Source organism: Agelaius tricolor, unplaced genomic scaffold, assembly GCF_023055355.1.
Source record: "Agelaius tricolor isolate 1412-34295 unplaced genomic scaffold, bAgeTri1.0.p SCAF_4, whole genome shotgun sequence".
Taxonomy (NCBI): Eukaryota; Metazoa; Chordata; class Aves; order Passeriformes; family Icteridae; genus Agelaius; species Agelaius tricolor.
The window spans coordinates 44,282,723-44,295,896 of record NW_027269264.1 but is presented as its reverse complement, the minus strand read 5'-3'; the positions used below and the strand labels follow the sequence as shown (position 1 = coordinate 44,295,896).

The following is a 13,174-nucleotide window of genomic DNA, read 5'->3' as shown; positions in this document are numbered from 1 at the left end:
GAAGTAGGAGGATTATGCTTAGTCAGAGGAATTTACATATATGCAAAGCTGCTGTTTCTGGTGAGACTTCCAAAAGATAAGAGGGAAGGAGGGAGTGAGTTTGAAAGTGAGGAGCTAAAATGGAAGCCCTCACAAAAAACCAGATTTGTGGAGTTCAATCAGAGCAGTGAGCAAAGAAGACTGAGAGGAGAATTAAGGTTCTGATTTGTTTTCCAAAAAAAAATCTTCAGGAATTTTCTTGAGGTGCAAAAGATCCATATTTTAAAGTCTGGATGATTAGACTTTTAGTGAGTGGATGTGTTTGGCTTGATGAGTTTGAGATGAAAATTGTAGGAAGATTCATGAGAGTTCTGGGCTGGTAGAACAGAGAATTTTGTAAGATGAGAAATACTGAACATATTTATAATGGAAAAGTAGAGCCCTAGAGTGAAAGGTCAGAAGACAGCATGAGGGAGAGGAAGAGAGTACTGGGACAGAGAGCAAAGAGGAGGGAGATGAAGGATTTAGACTAGACCAAAACCAAAAATCCATCTAGTTAATAGTTGAGAGAAATCTTCTGGCTCTTTCAACACTTATCCACTCCTTTCCTCTTTTCTCCAAAAGGAAAGATATCAGAGGGGGAAAGTAGTAGATGCGTTGTACTGGCTGGTGATCTGGTGGCAGCACTGGGACAATGGCCCATCTGGAGTAGCTGTGTGGCAGCTCCCTGGTGTATTTTACCTGCATTGTTCAGAGATCTCTCAGTAAGCAGGAGATTGATGTGACCTGCAGTTACCTTCTCTTTCCTGGGCTCTGTCTTAGAATGGCTTGAATGTTGACTCATAAAAGGAACACAGAGTTTGTTCAGTGTTCTCCATTATGCCCCTGGAGCACTTTTTGGATACCTAGAAAAGAAGCTGGGCCTCTGTAGCAGAGCGACACCACCCATGCTGTCTGAATGATGCTATCCTTGAGTCATCGCCCATGTGGGAAGAGCTGATCTGTGGGCCAGCCTGGAGATGAGCTGTTGATCAGCACAGACTGTGCTGTACAAAACTGTGAGTTTTGTTGCTCTGTTTTGAATCTTCCTTGGTTATTTTGAACATTTTGCCATAGAGTGTTTTCCAGTTCATGGTGAATAAGAAATCCAAATTTTGTTATATGACATCCATCCACCTCACCAGCATATCTACCTTACCAGGCTTTTCTTGTCCTCTGTCTTGCCCTGCCTGTGCAGTAATCCTTGTCCCTTTGAACTAAGTGTAAATAGTGAATATTTAGACTTAGTTAAATATTTTATTACTCTATTAATTTCTCTACACATGTTTAATTCCACCCTCAGGCTGTAATTAAGAATTACACTCTTAATTCTTCTCACTTAATTTTTGTAATGCACAGAGAGTGTCATTTGAGCTCTTTTTTGCACTGTCAGAGTTGAATTCATCTGTGCTCATTCAGGTATATCCTTATTCACACTTCCCTATTGACAAGTCTAGTTCTTAGGGATGTGATAGGACCCACCATGTCCTAAAAAGCTGAGGGATTCTTAGGAGTCATTCATCAAGAGTATGAGCTCCCTTTGAAGGAAGGGGCTGAGGGACATGCATGTATGCTACCTGCCAGTCTTGAAACTTGCTGTAGTCAGCACTTGCTGCTGTGGCAGCTGTGACATTCTGAAAGATTGGGTCTGTGGTATGCTTATGAGAAAAAGAGGATGTATTGTTAGCTTGAAACTTTCCTATGTAAATTATTTAAGTAAATCAATCAATTGTTGGGGTGATTTCTCCTGATGGACGTCACTTCAGCTGTGGTTACAGGAATGGATTGCTACTGGTAGGAAATGCTCTCACAGGATAAATCTCTTCTGCCTCAGTATTCTGTGCACTGGCTTTCACAGGTAAATGAGTGTAGCAGATCTGTCTGCTGGGTTCTCTAGCAGCCTGATACTCAGAAGCAGCAAATTCATGGCATGGTAACTGCATCTTGCTTTGGTATTTGGGTGTGATTTTATGTGATAATTTTTATTAAAAATTCATGAGTTTGGAGAAGAATACTCACCCTGGTGAGAAGCACTTTCAGTTTCTCACACTGCTACTTAAACTGAAATTGCTGGAAACAATTGCTTTCTTTTTTAGGTTTTTGAATAATCAGCTACCAAAGTAAGCTATATTTCATAAAAAAACTTAAATCATTAATTGATCTAAAGTTCCAAATGATAAAATTACTGAAATGTTCTGATATCAGCATGTGGTCTGAGGACTTAGTGCTACTTTAGAAGGAAACAAAGCACTCTAAAAATTGCACAAAGCCATATCTACACTTTTTTTTTTCAGATCTGTGACCAAATTCTGAAATGCTACTTTTATCTTTATAACCGTTATTGTGAGATTTCAGTCTGACAGTGATCAATTCTATAATTCATGGTACCCTGGAAATCTTAACTGCTGTCCACTGTTCTGATTCATTATTTTATTATTTTTGGCAAGGCAAGGTAGCATGCACCAGAGTTATGAGGAACAAGTTGAATTGAAAGTTGCTTGAAATATGATGCCTTTTTTTCTCTCTTTTCCTTTTTTTTTTTTTTAACCCTAGGGTTTCTTTTCAGTAAAACTTTTTTATTTATCTGTGTAGGTCACTTTTTTCATTCCGAGTTTGGTATATTATTTTTCTTAAATTGTGTTCAGGTTTTATTTCCAGAAAGTTGACTTCATTCTTCTTTGTGCCCGGTACAGAACTGCTTACAGAAATAGATGGTTATAAATAATCTTTTCAAAGACTCACATTGTAACAAGTGAAACCCTTGATCCATTCATCTTTAGGTTCTTAAACACTGAACAGGTAAATAAGAACTTCATGAAATTCATTATTCAATAATGGAAAATGAGTATTCAAGTTTATAATAATGGGTGAAGGGGTGAATTGAACTTTACATTAAACTTACCATTAAATGAAAGAACAAGGAAACAACAATTTGCATCTGTATAAACGCACATGCTTTGTGAGAATCTAGTTGTTAAGCCTAGAAGCATTCTGTGTAACATCTATTCAGTTACTATCAGCACCAGTTAGTCCACTATTTCTGAAATAACCTGAGATTTGGGAGAACTAAAAAACCCACATCTCTTTGTTTAGGTTCTTTAAAATATTTGGGAGTCCTTGATATCTTGCAAGTCACTTCTATACTGAGGCAATTAAATTTACAAACACATTATTAAGCATACCTTAAAAAGGCAAGAAAACTGCAAATCCCTTTGTTTTTAATGGCATTATTTGCCATCAAGGTACAATAATGTCATAAGGAAGCTATTAGAGATTATCTGATTAGGCATATAGGACTCTCTTCAGCTCTGTGATGTCCACATACTGAAGAATGGGAAGAGGAAGCCTTTGTTTTAAGTGAAAGTGTTAAGTGAGTTTACTTGATTGTCTCTTGCAATTATTCAGTATTTCTCATGTGGACTGTATAAACAAATATGACAGAGTTGTAAATAAATACCTATATGAAATAAGTATAGGTATGTAAATATGTAAGTAAATTTATATTCCTAATTCAGTCTAATATTGGCTACAGGCTGGAAGCTGAGTCCTGCCATCAGTGGCGTTCCTGCCAACCTCTGAAAATAGGCCTCTTTGAATTCCTGAGTCTGATTTAAGATTGTTGATTTAATATTTTTAGAAGGAAAAACAAGCCTAAATCAATGGAGAAGTACTTGGCTGGAGATTTGAATTGCACAAGATATGTGTTCTCACTTGAGACCTCAGGTAAAAGACTCTGGAGGAATTCTCTATCCCATTCCTATGTAAATTCTGACCCCAGCCCCCAAAAAAATCCTGCTAATGATACTTTCTGTTCCTTAGTTACCCACAGGTAAAGAAATCTTAGTTTTTGATACTGATGGTCTTTTAGTTGAACTCAATTTTTCACTGGCTGGATAACACATTGTCTTATTCTTTTCCTGAGATGTATCAAAAGACTTCAAGCTAAAGAGGCAGTGTGGATGTAAACGTACATGAAAATCAGCAGCAGAATTTAAGAGAAAGTAAATGATGGCTATGACAAGAACTTGCAACATGAAATGGAAACCTGTATTTTATACATAAAACCTTTAATTTAAATATATACATCGATGCAAGCCCAGGCAGTCTTAGGAAAGATGAGTGGAAGGGTATGAATTAAATGCTCAGATTTCCCAAGTGCCTCATTGTGACTGACTTTCAAGGAGGAATTCCGGAGCTGTGTTCCTTCTTCTGTTGATCTAATAAAAGAATCGAATAATAGAATGTTTAAAATAGAATGGAAGAAAAATACAAAATTTACTCTAAAGTGTCCTTGTTGTATAGGCTTCAGAATTTGAGGCATAGAATATCTCTTCTGGATCTCTCTTTCCATGGGTGACACAGGCCAGTAATGCCATGTATAATCTTCATTGAGTTAAGGAACTGGATTGGAGATCTCCCTAGAAGAAACATTGGGCTCTGAAATAAAATGTTGAGTTTCTTGCTTGAGACCTTTAAAATATTTTTTTCCCTGATCTATTAACTTCTTTGTTGTAGGGTTATTCTTCAGATTTAGATTTTAGAAAGTAGAAATTTTGAAAGTTTGAAGAAAGATAAGACTAAAACCAACAAAAAATGTTTCTTCTTCAGCAATTTTTAGAGTTTGGAAAACAGCTATTAAAAGCCGTAGCATGTATGGCTCCTGTGGCTTCGTTAAACAGACAGCACTAAGAGTATTTGTTTTCCAGAATTGTGGAGGATTGCCACAATAGAAATATATTTAGAATATGAAAATATATAAAGTACATATGTAGCTTGCAACAGAGGCCAATAGAAAAGCCTCAACTAAGATGTAAATCTTAGTGACTTTTTGCCTGTTACATGATACCTCAGTGGTGATTATTGAAGAACAAAACTAAGACCCGTATTTTATAATAACAAAATATTTATTTTGAACATGATTTGTACATTCACTCATATTCCAGCAGTATTTGAGGCCACAAGTATCTCAGCATATTGCAGGAACATCTGGTGAGGCCTGGATGCCTCACTCAGCCCCTGGCTGGGCATCGAGAGTAGATGGCAGGGGCTGCATTTTAGCCCTTCAGTCCTACATGCCTGTGGGCTTCCCAGCCACACTTTTCACTCCTGGCTGACTTCAGCACCTTTCTTCTTAGCAAACTTATGTACAGCCCTTTCTTTAATGATTAATCTCTTCACAGGGGCTCCTTCTTGATAGCACCAGTCACGCAGACCTTGGAGCTGTGTGGTCAGTGGTGTAGGGTTTAGGCATTGCTCTGCATAGCCAAGTGATGTCCAGATTCCCCTGACTGCAGAAGCTCTGAGGAAGTGCAGTTCAGGACTGAAAAGCTGAGAACATACTTCAGAAGTGTATAAAGATCAGCCCATTATGCTACATAATTTTGAGTGAAACTCAAAATACTCAGTAACTAATGAAGAGTTACATTTCTCGTGTCAGTGAAAGCTGAACCCTGTTAAGCTGAAATGGCAAATTTTGGCCTTTTTGAGGAAAAATGAGTGATAGTGAGTCAGAAAACAGAGTAGCTGTTTTAGGATATGACAACAAAGTGGGCTTTTTGTATTTGCTGTTGAGTGAAGAGAAGGTTGGAGAAAGTAACCACTCACAGGTAACGCTTTGTTTGAATGTGACCAATTTGTAGATTTTGTAAAGCCAGTCATTTAAACATTAGGAATGCTTAGGGTAGCAGCTACAAGGTTTAATGGCTAAGCTAAGCTCAAACGTAGAAGAGATGGAGGGAGATAAGGTAAATTTGCTGCTATCCCCTAAATCTCTCTTCTTTGTTCTCAAGAACGATGTGCTAAGGTTGCACCATTCCAAAAAGTAGAGGGGGAGTGGGAACCCTGGAGGTTTCTCTTTGCCTGAGTTACATACTAAGGCACCAGTAAGCCTAAAATAACATTTGTATCTCTGAATTATAAACCCTGTACTTCAAAGCATAAAATGTTTACTCACTGTGCTGGTTAGTCATGAGCTTTTTTGATCCAATAAATACTGTTTGTATGTTTCTGTATTAACAGTTTGCCAAGTCATTCTATACACTATGTCTTTTCTTAGAGCACTGACAATTTTGGCAACATACATTTATTGGGTGATTTTCTGAATATGCTGTATTTGCTTTTCAAAAATTCTGTATTTTTTTCTTCTCCCTTTTTACAGTCTTAGTTCTGTGAACCACAGTTTTTATTCCTGCTTTAGTTAGTATTAATAGATTTGTTTTTCCATATCAACTGACATTTTATGTGCCTATTGAGAAATGTTTAATCAAAAAGGAGATTAATTGAATTGCATTAATTGCATTAAGTGATCTGGCTGGGAAGAAGGGGATTGGACCAGATAATGTCTGACACTGTTGCACTGCCTGATTTTCTCCATTTCTGTTACACAGATCACCAGTTACTTGTGCCCAGTAACTTGTTTACTTGAACAGCAAGTTAAAGTGATGGAGATTTTTTAAAATTAATATTATTTATCTTCTAGTAAATTCCAGTTTTCATTTTGTTTCAGCCTTGTAAAATATTTATTGTTCCTTATTTCTATTTTTGATTCCTCAGTATCTCTTAGGTTTCATTAAAGAGCAATCTAGTGCTTATTGTTTCTGCTACATGTGGATTATCACCAGGTACAGTAATCCATTATGTATTTTTCTTAATTAACTGGCTATTACCTTGATAGTAAAAAGGTGCTCCAGACTTCAAGCAACATTTTTATGTCTATGCTCTTTTGAAGTTAGTCTCTTAAGTGTGGACATAAGAAGTGTCTACAATAATCCAGTAATATTTTTTTTTTCTAATCTTTTCTTTGTCATTTTCCTGTTAATTTATCAAAAGACGTTTCCTTTTAAGTTACTGATATGTCAGCAACAGTTTCAGCTAATAGAGTTCTGGATTTCCAGCTGCCCAGATCTCAGAATACTTTCTATAAACATTGACTAAACTATTCTTCATAACATTCCTCCAGCACAAGAAGATAATTAGCTGTAGCTGGGAATATGACATATTTCACTTAAGAAAGGCAGTCTGAATTTCTGGATACCACAAGAGCTATGTTGTTTGTCAAGTGAAATTGCTAGGATTTCTGTTTGCATCCTTTACAATACTGGTGGTTTCTTTTAAAAGGCCAAAGAGGTGTATTAATTCCTATATTTGGCCTTTCACCACAGTGTAGACCTCCTGAGCTATCCTGTCCACATATACTCTTGTAACCATAATGCAGTGGAAAACATAAATTAATCTTTTATCCTGCCATGAGTGCCAAAAAAGAATAAGTTGTTACTCAGCTTAGTGCTGCTAAGAAAATGTTCCGGTTATTGTTATGTCAAAGGGGCAAAGACTGCCAAGTCTGTAAGGACAGAAATGTGGTTCAGTGAAGTATTTAAAGCATGAAGGGCAAGATTTATTGTTAGACTCCTAAAGATATGAATAGATTGAGGGGAGGGGGGAAAAGACTCTGATTTGGAACTAGAATGTGATCCCTCATCCAGGGTAGATTGGTGAGACAAGTGTAAAGGTTAAACAGATTCAAAGCTTTTGGTGTCTGAATAGAAGAAAAAGGGAATGATGATGGAAGGTTCTGATGTGTTTTCTTAGTGTTTCCTTGAAGGAATTTAGGGAATTCCTATGCAGAGGAGAAAGTTGATGAGAGAATTTAAGGAGTGAGTTCACAGTTGCAGAACATTATTTTAGCTGAGAATGTGAAACCCCATTACAAGTTTGAAGGTGAGAAGTTTGAACCTAAGAAAGAGCACAGAATCACAGAATATCCCAAGCTTTGAGGGACCTATAAGGATCATCGAGTCCAACTCTGCCCCTCTCAGGACCATAAGGAACTAAACCATATAACCAAGAGCATTGTCCAGACAATCCTTGGAGCCCTGACATACTTGGTGCCATGACCAGGGGAGCCTGTTGGAGTGACTAACTACGTTCTTAGTAAAGAACCTTTTCCTAATGTCAAACCTGAACTTATCCAGTGCAGCCTCACTGCACTTCCTTGTGTCCTGGCACTGGTCACCAGGGAGAGATCAGCACCTCCCCTTCTCTGCCCCCAGGAGGAAAGTGTACCTTGCCTCCAGGTCCCCCCTCAGCTTCTCCCCTCCAAGCTGTGCAAGCCAACTCACCTCAAATGGTCTGCATAAATCTTGCCCTGGAGGGCTTTCACTGTCCTTCTCTGGACACATGGACACTTAGACAACAATCTGATGTCATTCTTATCCTGTGGCACCCAGAAGTGCCCCCAGCACTGGAGGTGAGGCTGCCCCAGTGCAGAGCAGAGCAGGACAATCCCCTCCCTTGCCTGGCTGGTGATGCTGTCCCTGATGCCCCCAGGACAGGGTTGGCCCTCCTGGCTGCCAGGGCACTGCTGGCTCATGTTCATCTTGCCATAAAATGGTTGGAATGACTCAAAAGTGCATGTGAAGAGTCCGTTTTTCCTTTTGTTTGAGATAAATACTTTCAAAAGGTTTAGGAAAAAGTAGTTCAAGACTCTCAGCAAGTGTCACACATCCCAATTGATACAATCTAGGGAAATAAAGTGCATTTCAGTTAAAATTATAATACATCTCAGACAAATTGTTTTGTTTTCCTTTGAGTTTAAATGTAGAGTAGTGGTTTAACTGGAAATGGAAAGAAATAACATACAAGAGAAATAGAATAAAGAGACAGGATTCCTTAGATCAATCTCAGAGGCACAAATGCTCAGGAAATAGGTGCCAGATATCACAGGTGCCAGGAGTCCTCTGACACGTCTGTTAGAGGTAGCCCAGCATAATGGAAAAGCAGGAACTCCTGGACAATCTTGTAGGACTTGTGAATCCATATCACGTGTCTGCTTGGAAATAGTCCACTCCTTTTCGATGTTCCATGCAATCAGAGGGGTTTTTTGCAATCTTTCTTCCAAAGCATATAATTTATACCCTCCTCTTATTTTGTCTGCTGTCTGCAACTTTTCAGTTAGATATGTTAATTCCACAGAATTGTGGAATCATGGAATTACTGAGGTTGGAAAGGATGCCTGGATATCATTTAGTCCAACCCTTGTGCTCAGAGCGAGATTTCATTAATGCAGTTGTGCTTTGAGTCCATAGGACTTTTGAGTACCCCTGGACTCCACAACCTCTAAACAACCTCTTCCACTGTTCTGTCCCCTCTTCAGTGAAAAAGATCATTAATGGAGATTTAAACAGAAATTACTCTTGTGTTGCTGCTTTAGTGGCTGTGCCTCAGCTGGACTTTTTGCCATTGGTTGAAATCCTTTGAGCAAGGCATTTCAGCTAGTTTCCAGTACATTTCACTAGTTTGTACTTCATCATTAAGATTTTACATGGGAGAGGTTCAAAAGCCTTTCCAGCTTTTTTTCAGCACTGGACCTTTCCTTAGATGCTTTTTTGAAGACTAAAAGAACTTCTGGCCCATTTGAGTCCATTTGATCTTGTCTGGATTATTATTTTCTGGTAGGTTAGCTTAGGACATAATGAGAAGATAATAATGGGCAAAGATCCTCACATGCCAGTTAAGGCACTAATGGGTCTGAGTCTGTTTCTTATTTTGTGAAACAAACTAGTTTGGATGGGCCCTATCAACTCAGTGCTGTAATCCTTTTGTTTGCCTTGTGGATTCCAGTAATCAAATGTGCTTCTCTATCTCTGAAAAAAAAAAAAAAAAAAGAGCTTCACCTATATCAGTTATTCACGTGAATCTGTGTTACCCTTTTTCAAAACTGCAGTTTTTCCAAGAATCATTTTAAAGGGAGACTGCTAATCATTTTAACATCCAGCTTATTACATTATGTACAGTAATGCCTGTTTTTCACACATAATGAACTGTCAGAGCCAAGTGCAAATATAGCTGATTTTGTGCTTGTATGGTTGTTCTAAACTGTTGCTGCTGGCATTTTTTGTGCTATCACCCCTTGCTGCTGCCACAGATAGAGTGACGCACTTCACCTGCAAGAGAGAAATAGCAATATCTTTATTGAGGTAAAACAGCCATTTCAGCCATTCAACAAAGTTTTGTGGTAAATGCGTCAACAGTTTAACAATATTTGATGGCAAGGTGTACTTAATTTTTTGCAGCACAGAGGATGGGGTCATACAGAACTGTCCAGGAGACCATCCTGCTGAGTCACAGGTTCAAAGGACTCCCCTGTGTTCTGAATTTTCTGATGGGAGTTTAGTTGTGCCTGGATCCAGACTTAGTCCCAGACTTGGTCAACACTTTATGGCTAAAGGATTGTAATTGCACAATCAATATTTTATGTCACTTAGGTAAAATTTTGAAGTTTAGCATGTTACTAATCACTTACCAAGAATCTTCTAAGGCAAGGAGTCTCTCAGCCCCAAGAATTAATGTAGAGATGTGTCCATGCTGAAGGGGAGCTCCTGGAACACAGCCCCTTCTGTGCAGGAGAGCTCAGGCTGCCCACTGTTTATGGAGTAAGATGATTGACTTATGGTCATATTTGCAAGCAGCCGTATTTCGTTTGGCGCATGCTCAACTAGCCCTCAGCTGTTGAACAAGCCTCACAGGCCTTAGGTGTCAAGCAAGATTTATGGCCCTTAACTATTGTGTTGATATCTGTGAGCCAGATGTAGCTGTCACAGCCACCCCGGGTGGCTGTTGCACAAGCAGAAAGCGGCAGGGGTTGGAGCACATCGCCACAGCTGCCAAGAGCGAAACAAAATGTTCTGAGTACAATCAGGTAATCAGAACTTAGGACATTTCCCTTTGTTGCCCATAAAGTAGCTGAGAGATCTTTGCTGCTGCTGAGCAGGGTTTCAAAATATTTTGGAAGGACTGCTGGAATAATTTTTTCTGTCCTATTGTAATAGGACTCTGACTTTGTCATATAAAGGTCATTTCCCCTTGTTAGTGCCACAGCGAGTGTTTTGAAAAAGGAATTTGTCAGTAGTCCTTAGTAGCTCACTTCAGTCAATAGCTGGCTTAGACTTTATAACTTTGTTCCATACCAAGCTGTCCTTTTATTTTTGGAAATGAGAGTTGTGGCTCACTGCTCAGTTATTCTGCCTGAAATTCAGAGTTCTTTCAAAAGTCAGAAATTAAATTAACACAAGATTCCTTGTAGAATTACATATGAATGCAGGACACAATCAGTAATATTCTCAGCCTGCTGAAATGTGAGCAGGCGTTTTCTAAAAAGTGTGATAATAGAATTTGGCTGAACATATTATGGGGTAGACTCATGTAAAGACTTATAATGTAGGGGCTTGTCTACATTATGTGAACCAGGAGGGAACCGTGCTTACAGGTTTTACTTTGGATAACCACACATAGAATGATTTATTTTTATTGTAATACTACATATTAGTCATGCTTTTGCATAGAAACAGCTTTCTGTTTATTTCAAATGTCTGTTTAATTTTTCTCCATACTAAAGGATTTTTTCAATTGGCAGGTGGAGAGGGTATTGTTTCAGGGCTTTTTAGTATAAATTTAGAGGTGTCAGTCTTTTACACATTGCACTATAGAAGGATTCCAGAGAAATATTAATGAAGCTTTCACTCAAAAGCACATTTTGCTTTCCATTGTTTAGTGATCTATCTGTACATTAAAATTATACACATACAGATAAAAAATTCTGGAGGTACAAAAAGATTCTTGCTGCTCTTTTTTCAGCTAGTGCTAACTCAGTAAAGGAAAATTCTCTTCTAAAATGTTACTTTTTTCTTGTTCAGGCTAGGGTAGTGTGACCCTAGGCATTCAGTTTGCATGTACACAGTAGTTCTTTAAATGTTATTTGAGGGGGTTTGCAGTCTGATTTTTTTTCCCCCTGTGTTTTAAAGAGCCTGATACTGTGAAATCTGGTCATCTTTTTGTAGTTCCACCCACTAGAAACCAGATTATTGTGAATTATTCAAATAATATGAGCATTATTTGACTTTTTAAATATCTGACTTTTTAAAATGCTTTCAAAAGCTGGCTTGAATTCTTGGGAAGAAGTAACTTTCCATGTTGAATTTATGTTATTTTCCTTTAACGGAGAAATGCTGCTAGTTAAGAACTCTTTTGGATGCTGCTGCTGTGCCAAAATATCATGGCAGTGAAAATGTGCTTAAGAATTCAGAACATATCATGCTACTTTTTTTTATCAGTGTGCCATCTTCGTGAGATTTAGACATCCTCCTTTAAGAGGGAAATGAAATGTTATTTTCCTAATTTCACCAGTTTATAAGTTACTGTGCTGTAATTTATTTTCTAAAGTAGTAGTAGGAGGAGGAGGAGGAGGAGTTGTTGTTGTTGTTGTTGTTGTTGTTGTTGTTGTGGTGGTGGTAGTGAGATACTACTCATCCTCTCAGTCGTTCAGAGATTACTTCCAGGGCAGATGATTTTCACCAGGAATGTGCATAAGAATGAGTTGACCTTGACCTCTCTTTGCCTTTTGAGTATGTGTTCACGTTAATGTCAAGGTTGGCAGGGTGCTGTGGCTTGGCAGGCCTCGGTGGCATGGGGCTGGGGCCCGGTGCAGTTTGAGTGAGCAGCCCAGGTGCTGCGCTCGGCGCCGCCGGCACACGGCCCTGCTGGTGGCCTTCCCTCAGGGACAGCAGGACCAGGACACCAGCCTGGATTTTGTCATGGTGCCCTCCCACCGCAGGTGACCTTTGCTGTTCCAGAGCTCAACTCTTGTCTGTTCTCCTGTTTTCATGAAGGTGCTGGGATGGCTGGAGAAGGTCGTGATCTGCAGTCGAGCTGAGGGAGGCGTGAAGCATTGTCCATCCCCTGCTGACATTTGAGGTAGGGTGATAATTTTTATCTTACCTGCAAGTGACTTTATTACCAGTGTTGGCTAAGCAGATTGATCAATAGTATCCTGTAATATCCCAAAATAATCCACACAGATCCTAGAATTCATTCCTGCAGGGGGTGATAATTAAAATATGCATTATTCAAAATTCTGATTGGGATTAATTGTCATATTTTAATATCCAAAACAATTGAGATATATAAATTAAGGCTGTCAGATGCAGTCCTGATTAAATTGATGACTTCAAGCCTTTCTGTCAATCTCTAGTAGCCAGCATTTGAGATAGAGGGCTGGGTGACTCTTTGAAGTGGTTAAAAGCCATTTTTCCTTGTCAGAGAAAAATTATTATACTGCATTTTAACAAGCCATTTCCCACGTAGAGTGCTATTTAGGATATTA

The 13,174-nt window shown here is 38.7% G+C and overlaps 1 protein-coding gene across 2 annotated transcripts in view; it reads left to right on the top strand.

Moving 5' to 3' along the window:
• Nucleotides 1-13,174, top strand: part of GHR (growth hormone receptor) — a 118,725-nt gene that overhangs the window by 29,124 nt on the left and 76,427 nt on the right. For both annotated transcript variants that reach the window (XM_071425479.1, XM_071425480.1), the window contains one exon: nt 12,681-12,765. The gene's annotated coding sequence lies outside the window, so the exon portion shown is untranslated. The remainder of the gene's footprint in view (nt 1-12,680; nt 12,766-13,174) is intronic.